Source organism: Cygnus atratus, chromosome 1 (assembly GCF_013377495.2).
Source record: "Cygnus atratus isolate AKBS03 ecotype Queensland, Australia chromosome 1, CAtr_DNAZoo_HiC_assembly, whole genome shotgun sequence".
Lineage (NCBI taxonomy): Eukaryota > Metazoa > Chordata > Aves > Anseriformes > Anatidae > Cygnus > Cygnus atratus.
The window spans coordinates 27,701,574-27,710,243 of NC_066362.1; positions in this window are offsets into that span (position 1 = coordinate 27,701,574).

Sequence of the window (8,670 nt, forward strand, 5' to 3'; positions counted from 1 at the left end):
AGCTCAAGCAAGTAGCTCACTCAGGCAGGTAATAGATCTCACCTGAAAAAGTAACAGATCATATATTGAGGCATGCAAAATGACGTTTCATCACAACAAAATGTCAGCTAGTAATTCATTACATTCCTACATATAACTCAGGAAGAAATATTCAATATACAACTAAGTGTGCTGGATTGTTATTATTAAGTCAATTTATTTGCATATATTTTTTTCAGTTACTCAGCTTTTCACTCTGCATTTAATCTTACACCTTAATAAAAAACTTATTTAAGTCTTCAGAATAAACTTGAAATTCAGCAGAAGTGAGTGTTTTAAACACTTCAAAGGTTATTCAGACATTTTAGTGCATTCAAGGTTATTTGGAATTTCTTTTGACATTAAAGATCATCTCAGCAAAGAGAAGAAATGGACAACAGCATCTCTTGTGTTAATGGTACAGGAAGTTTAAGTGAATATTGATTAACAATTATGGCTAGCTGAATATAAAATATTGCAACATGAAATATATACTTAGTAAATTTATTTTAAATTTAGAATAAAGTTCATTATCTTGCCTGAACCACAGTCATAATAATACCAGAGGCTGTATTTAAAAGAAAACCAAGGCAAATATTTCTGTTGCTTTTGGTTATTGGAGTTAGCAAGGCTCCTTTTGCTTCTGCAACCAAAGCAGTATCTGGATCTGACATTCTACATTAGTATTTTATGCACATTCTTAACAATTGTGGGTATTTGTGACATTGCCTTTTCTCAGCAGTATCAAACTAATTGCCAATATCAAATGAAGTTTGCAAAAATACTATGTCTAGAATTCCACAAAAATAAAAATGTTTCTATATAAAATGAATAGCTACTCAATCATTCCCAAATAAAATAAAATTAAAAACATTAAATCAAGCATACTTTACACATATAATAAATAATGCAGTGGAACAGAATACTGTATGATATTTTTCTATGTGATATCATGGAATCACATCCAGATTTCTATAGATATTTTGTTAAATTTGTGCATCTTCAATATGAGTTCATAATGCACAGTACAGATGCTGCTTTTGAGCTGTCATTACACTATGAATGGGCATTAAGAATACTGTGCATTTTGTGTTATAGTTTCTTAATATAGAACGCTCTTAGTTACATATTGCGTATTATTCCTAATACATGTTCAGAGCATATCTTATAACAGCTCCTTTGGAACCTCTAGCATGTATGCTGTGAATGTGTATTAACAGCAGAATTCATTTGTATATTATGAGTCCATAATACTGAAAGCACAATCAAATCTTTGATAAAAGTAGTTGCTCTACTTGCAAGAAGTTACTCTTCTCACTCACAGCTGTGCCACCTTGCAGTTATTTCTCACCCAGGTCTTTACAACTTGAAAAGAAAAAAAAAATAATCCAGTACTACCACAATTCTATGAGTTATGTCTTTCTTAAAGGAAGATATTTCACAGGGCCTTTCTTTTCCACTCCTTGTTGTATCTGCTAATTATAATGAAGATTTATTTTTTTATTATTATTATTATTTTTTAATTGCATGAATATATGCTCCTGATTTTTCTTTTTGGCATCCATATAAGTTACCGGACTAAGGTCCATTTGATGCTTATCTAAATAAGTCAAATAAGCAAAGAAGATGCTTATCCAAATAAGTCAAATGCTTATTTGGATAGTACGTGTAAAACACTGTTCACAGGAAAAAACAAGTATATAATAATGAACCTCAGTCTGTTCCAGTGGTGTTTTTAACTATCCTGATTTGTGTGTGTGTGTGTGTGTTTGCATATTTTGCCTAAAAAAACTTTTACTTTTTTTTCCCTACATTGATAGATGAACATCCCGACAACCCATGTAAGTAAAGATGGAAAAAGGCACTCTTAATTGCCTAAAACAGGGAAGTAAAGTAAAAGCCTTCTGCCTCAGTTTCTTGCTCTCTTCCTTATCTAAATGAAAGTACTGCAAACCTTGGGTCCAGGTCTGATATAATTCTGTTCCTGTGCTCATGGGGTGGGGGGTGGAGGTGCCCAGGAAGCAAAAGAAAAGCTAGGGAAGACTTGGCTTTTGCCTAATTCCTTTCATCTTCCTATACACTAGCTGGAATAACCAGAAAGACTCAAGATGAAACTATCTACATCATTTCAAGGACTTCACTGTGACCATACTAACAAATAATAGTTTTTAAATACAGTTATATTACTTCAATAAGAAGTACTGAGAGGTATTTTATAGGTTTGATATTACTGCAGAGACATTAGCTCCAGAAAGTGTTCAGATAAGCATTTTGGCAATTAATGGCAAGTATAAACTGCCAACCATACAAGAACAAGATATTTATGCACCTGCAGATGAATATAATAACACCTCAGCTAAAATATTAATAAAATCAGAAAACACAAATTAGATTCAAAGAGTCCCCCATATAGCTGGTACTTTTGGATCACATTTATGGGGATGCGGTCCTGCCCAGTGAATGATGGGCATGATTACATTTCCCATTATAATCTGTAATATCTATCACATATCAGAGAGTGTGTAAGGGTGTGTGTACATAAAATCAGTGGAATTTTAGTGTTTTTCTTTAAAAGAAATGGTTACATTTTAGTTTAGCGAGGGAGGCTATTACGGTGTACAAATTCCTTCATTTCTCTTTTCCTTTTCCTGTGTTTTATTTCAACTGTTTTAAAGTATTAATGAAAATGCTATAAAAGTCGTAATGTTAAAGTATAATTTTATTTAACATTGTTTTACATGTAAGAGCTATAAACAGGCTGTAGTAAACTTATACAAGCAGTTATCTTGAGGTCTAAGCTGTTTTTTTTTCTTTTATGACTGTAAATAAAAGTAAGATGTACTCAGTTATTTTATAATTCTAACATGTTAGCTGCTCTGTCTCAGAGAATGTTTCAAGATATAAATGCCAGCAGTTTGCAAATTACCATGATCATCAACAAGCAACAAAAAATATGTTAATAAAAGTAAAGTTCTGATAACTGTGCTCTACAGCCAAGTAAAATTTAAGCAATGACAACATGGCATCATTCACTGAAGGACCACTGGTTTCCAGTCCTGGAACTCAGATTAGTACCCTAATTTTTGCCCAGTTTTGTTGTTTTAGTAAAATAAGAAAAAGAAAACAATTAAAAAACAGATTTCAAAATTCAATATTACTAGGCCTATACTGAGCTTGATCCAATCATTTTCACAGACTATTTAAACTTTCAAGCACACATTTATTGTGAGCTTGAAGAATATTTGACACCTATTTTGCAGGCTAAAAAATATACTTTAAAATATATACTTAATATAATTTTAATTAATTTACATTGTAAATATAATTAAGGAGTAATTCAAGGGATATATTTTTTTCACAAATGCTACTGCCATTTTTTTCTCAGCTATTCTCTCTGTCACTTGAGGAGGAAATATAAATCTTTGCAGCCCACTCCATTTTCCCCCTACATCAGCACCAGTCTGCTCTGGGGCTGTGAATGGGAGCAACTCATCCTATGGTCACCCTGCACATGCACTCCAAAACAATAACTGCTGCTGAGCAGAATTGTGTCTTGCCTCCTCATATTACCATTTTTAGATAATTTTGAAAAAGAGCCATACAAAATTTAGAAAGAGGGTTTTGAAGTGCTCTCTCAAAACACCTAGGTGTCATTTTCTTAAGGGAAAAATACAATTTACATCTGGAAATTTCTGTAATGGAATACTCAAACCAATAGGAACTCTCTCCTAGTTGTCAGCAGCTTGGAGTTCCAAAACATATTCCTAGGTTAGAAATGAATGCCTGATGCTTTCCTTCCCAAAGCCCTTGTTTAGTCATTGACTAAAATGAGAGTAAAACTAGGTAGCAAAGAAAGTTACTTCAACCCAGAAATGTGTCAAGTCCTATGTTCAATAAGTACCTCCTTCTGCCAGCCATTATAATAGAATCAAATACACTGAGAATTATATATATATGTAATAATAAAATACCCTCCACATTTTAAATAATTTGTGAGAACATACACAAATTATTGCAAGTCATTACTGTAGTACTTAAATCTACTTATATGAGGAATTAGTACAGAAGAACTAAATCTTCAGAAGTATCTTAGTTATCAGCCATCAATTTTCCTTTTATAAAACTGAAGCTGGAAAGAGTAAGGAGAAACACAAATATATGTATTTTTTCCCTTTATAATATCAAAAAAGTCCTTCTTGGATGATAACCACAGCTTCTAATATCTGGTCACACTTTAAATTATTCTATTATATGAGATTAGCTATGGAATGAGAAGTGGTGAATAATACTGACCAGCTCCTGTGACAAAAGAGACTTTTAAAAATAAAGCAGAAGACATTTTGTCTTGTCTACTCGACATAAATGAGAGAACTTATGAACAGTGCAGTGACTCTGGCCTCACTCTGATGCAAAAGAAATCATAATCTTGGCCCATGGTTACAGCAATCTGCAAAATAGTGTATTAACGTGCTTTGCCAAGAAATATACTGTTCAGCAATTTGGTAAAAGAAGGTGAAGGTTTTAGAAATACACAACAGAATTCTGTACATATACATTAATGTTTGTCTAAGTATCTGTCTAGACGCCCGTAGTTAACTACACTCATACTGTGCATGCGTAAAGGATATGCTACAGTAGACCATGAGATTATACATTTATCCTCATTTGTGAAGGTGGATGCCTAGAACACATGAATAGAAAAAGATATATTATAAAGTATTTAATCCTAATCAATATTTATTAAAGAAGACAAAGTAACTGTAAGGCAAACCTACAGTACTTAAGAAAAAAAAAAGCAGAAAGCTGGATTTCTTATCTTGCAATAGATAATGAAGTTCTATGATTTATTTTAACCCTGAAGTGGGTTTCAAAAAACCCTAATTATATTAATGTACTGAAAGAAATACAATTGTCACTTAGTTTCATTAAGCATGACAGGTGACAGTTCCAAAGATAAATGCTGAAACTTGTGAAAATTGCAAGTTCAGGTTGAAGTGACAATAATATGATAGCAATGGGATGGAATTGGGCTGCTCACTGCATTAATCAATACTACAATTTATTTTTTAATGTATGAAGAATATTTAGTCTCATTAATTTATGACTAGGTTCTTTCTACTTAACTCTTCCTTTCAGTCTTCAGACTTTGCCTTCATCTTAAAACACTCTGGCTGTTTATAAATCCACAGCCAATCTCATAAAATAACACTGTTGGGAGAGAATCAGCTTTCTTCATGCCATGTGCAATTTGGCAGATTGGGAATATAACTCAATCAATTAAAGGGGATATAGCTCTATTAAGATTGGAAAAGTTGTACTATTGTCACCTGTGCTCTACTCTCTGCAAAATCAGGAAAGATTTGAACTCGTTCAGTTTGTGATATCTCACTTATTTTCACAAAGCACAGGCTACACCTGCAATCATCTAGCAAACTCCAGATTTTTATTTCCAACTGCTAACGAAGTCAGTATTATATTCAGATTATCACAGACAGTATTTGGGACTTGAACTGGGACTGAGAGGATCCTACCATAAAGTAATTTCTTTACAACTTTATGACTCAAAACACAAAAACACATGCACTCTGTGCTGCCTCACACAGACGTGGCTTGCTTATATTGTACTTTGTGATAGCCCACATAGTTGAATTTTAGTACTTTGGGATAGCTGAGCAGTTAAAAACTTTAATTTCTAATACAGTTTGTGAGCAGTGGTAAGGTGTGTACAGTAGACTTTTATGGATAGCTATCAACAAGAATGCTTACAGCACCTAGTATTTGGGTTATTTTCTTTAAATATGGTTAAATTACACACATATGGTAATTGATACATAAATTTAAACTTCAAAAAAGTCAACAAAGCATCCATTTAAACAATCTCCTTCACAGTACTAAGAATGAATACATGAAGAGTTTCAAGAGCAAACATTCAGTTCAGATTTAGAATACAAAATCCCTTCCAAGTAAAAATCTTGGTACTACTGAGTATCAGGCAGTATTGAAAAATAGCCCTGTCAACAGGTCTAAACTTGTTCTTGACACCGTTAGGGACAAGAAATAATGTAAACACTTTAATGCAGAATGTAAACAAATATATCATCATGTCTAATGTAAATGAGCATGAACCTATTGGTAGCCTTTTCTGCTAATATCATATATTTCTGTTCTGTGCATGTTATATAAGATCTAAGTTATGGGCTTGCAACTTATATTGCTCTTTACATCTCCTGTACATCTGGTTCATTATTCTCATGACCCGTCAAAATTCACCTATAAATGGGTAATATTTCTTAAACTTATTAATCCAGTTTGATTAAGAGACAATGTTCATAGTGGAGGAGTATATGAGGCAATTTATGGCTTTTGAGGATGATTAAATGGTCAAATGGAGCCAAGGCATCTGATAACCACAGGAGCTATTTATTGCTAGAATATTCCAGCCACTTTTCCCATCAGCCAGTAAGAGAAGGACATTCAACAAACAACATTAAAAAGACAGATTTTGCTGGGCAAATGAAACTCTGAAATGCTGTGATGCAACTGCAGTTGAAAGCCCCCACTTGTGTCCCATGAAGGACACAGTATAGGTAAAGTATGTATAGGATTCAGAAGGAATATGATTATCTCCCTAAGAGCAGGGCTAAAGGCAAATAATTGTATGAGGGAGTTACCTGTGTAGAAATTGAGGGCTGAGATTGAAGTGAGAATATATGTGATTTGAGTCAGGATTTATGATTCATTTTCAAATTGCTACTGTAAATGAGTAACAATTATCATCTGCCAAAACGGCCTGTTAGCACATGTTGGAAGCAAGTCCAAAGAGGCTGCAATTCTCCGGTCTCCCGGGAATGAGCCTGTTTCAGTTATACGTCCAAAAATACGAATGAAGTAAGGAATGACGCCATAGGAAGAGGCCACCGTGGAATTAGGAGAAGGGAGGTTCTGCTGGAAAACCTTCATAAGAGCTTGGAGAGGAAGTTGGAGTTGAGGGCTTAGGGGATTTTTTTAATTTTTTATTTTTTTAATTTTGTTAGTTAATGCTGTGAGTCACAAGTAAAAGGCCAATGCAGGGATACCAATCCATATTTATTTAGACAGTGAATACCAAGAGACTAAAATCATTCACAGAGCCTATACAGTAGTCTGCTATCCACAAAACAGCCATGTTTGGTTATTTCATGGTTGTTGTTGTTTTTTGTTTGTTTGTTTTGTTTTGTTTTTTAGAAAAAGAAGGCTTCAGTTGTACTCTTGCAAAAAACAAGCAACGTCTTCTGCAGCTGAACTACTAAAACTGTAATATGATGGCTTCCAGAACTGTGGTACCAATCTGTATGCTCATGGTGACACTTCTGCTCAAGATTTTCCTTTTCCTGTTCTTCTGACCTTATACACCTCTGTTTAAAGCAGCAAAAAATTCAACCCCCTTTGAAATGAATAAAAAGGTGGAAATTCATTTACCCCCAGTGGAAATGAATAAAAAAGTGGAAGGAAGATGCTGGAGAGTCAGGCAGGCAGGTTTGGAGGGTCTGTCCAAGTAGACTACACAGAAAGCAGGTGACATTTCTTCCAGGGATAAAATGGCATTTCCTTAACTGCTAGTCAGAAAAGAAATATAAAATATTGGTACTTCTCACTGACCATTAGGCAGAAAAAGAAAAGAAGACCTCATTTGCCCATTTTTTTTGCCTTCAGTTTTCTGCCTTTCTCATCTTATATCAACTAGCAATGATCTGCATGGATAAAAGGGAGGAAATCTGAGCTGCTGAACATACCTAACAGGCACTTTTTTAACAGCATCCTGGGAAAAACTGGAGGAGGACTACAACTGCAAAGTAAAATACATGAGTTCTTTTATTTATAGCTGGTAGGTGCTTAATTTTTTTCTCCCTAGGCAATTTCAGGAAGGAGAGGAAATAGGCAGAGAAGCAGAGGAACACAAATTTACTTTTCATTTACCTTTGCTTACAGATGTTCTGTAACTTCCCATGCAGTGAGAGGGCAGAAGCAATGAATTGCCATGTTGAGTCACTCCAGAGACTCTCCTAGAGCAGTCTGCTCTCTTAGAGAGTAGTCAACACCAGGTATTTCAGTCAAAAGTAGAAGTCAGTAATAAAAGTGTGGAATAATTCCTTCACAGCTACATGCAATGAGTTCTTACACTAATTTGCAATGAGCTGCTTTTCCTTTACCCCAGACATCAGACTTTATCTATTCAAGAGATCGTCCCAATGCATACGTAGTTTATACAGTTCAAGCATTACATTCTGATCTTCACAAGCAAATGTATAAAACCTCACTCTAATGTGATGAGGAATTTAATTTATTTCTATAGAAATTGCTGAAGCCTCAGAATGAATATGGTCTCAGTGCACCTAAATTCTGAGTCCCAGCTGTGTTTCTTTAAACACAATTTATCCTGAATCTACCATTGCTTTTTTTTTTTTTTTTTTAGTGCAGGAAACCTCAAAAAAAACTTGTAAAATCTACCACAAACTTTCACTGTCTTGGCAAGCAAAATAATATTTGCATGCCATCTTTTTGTTGTCTATGAAGTAAGGATGGCAGGATTTACTTCCCATGAAGGCTGTATTTATGCTTTTCACCTCAGATCTTTGGTTGGAAGGTACCAATTAATTCCAAACAGTACTTATT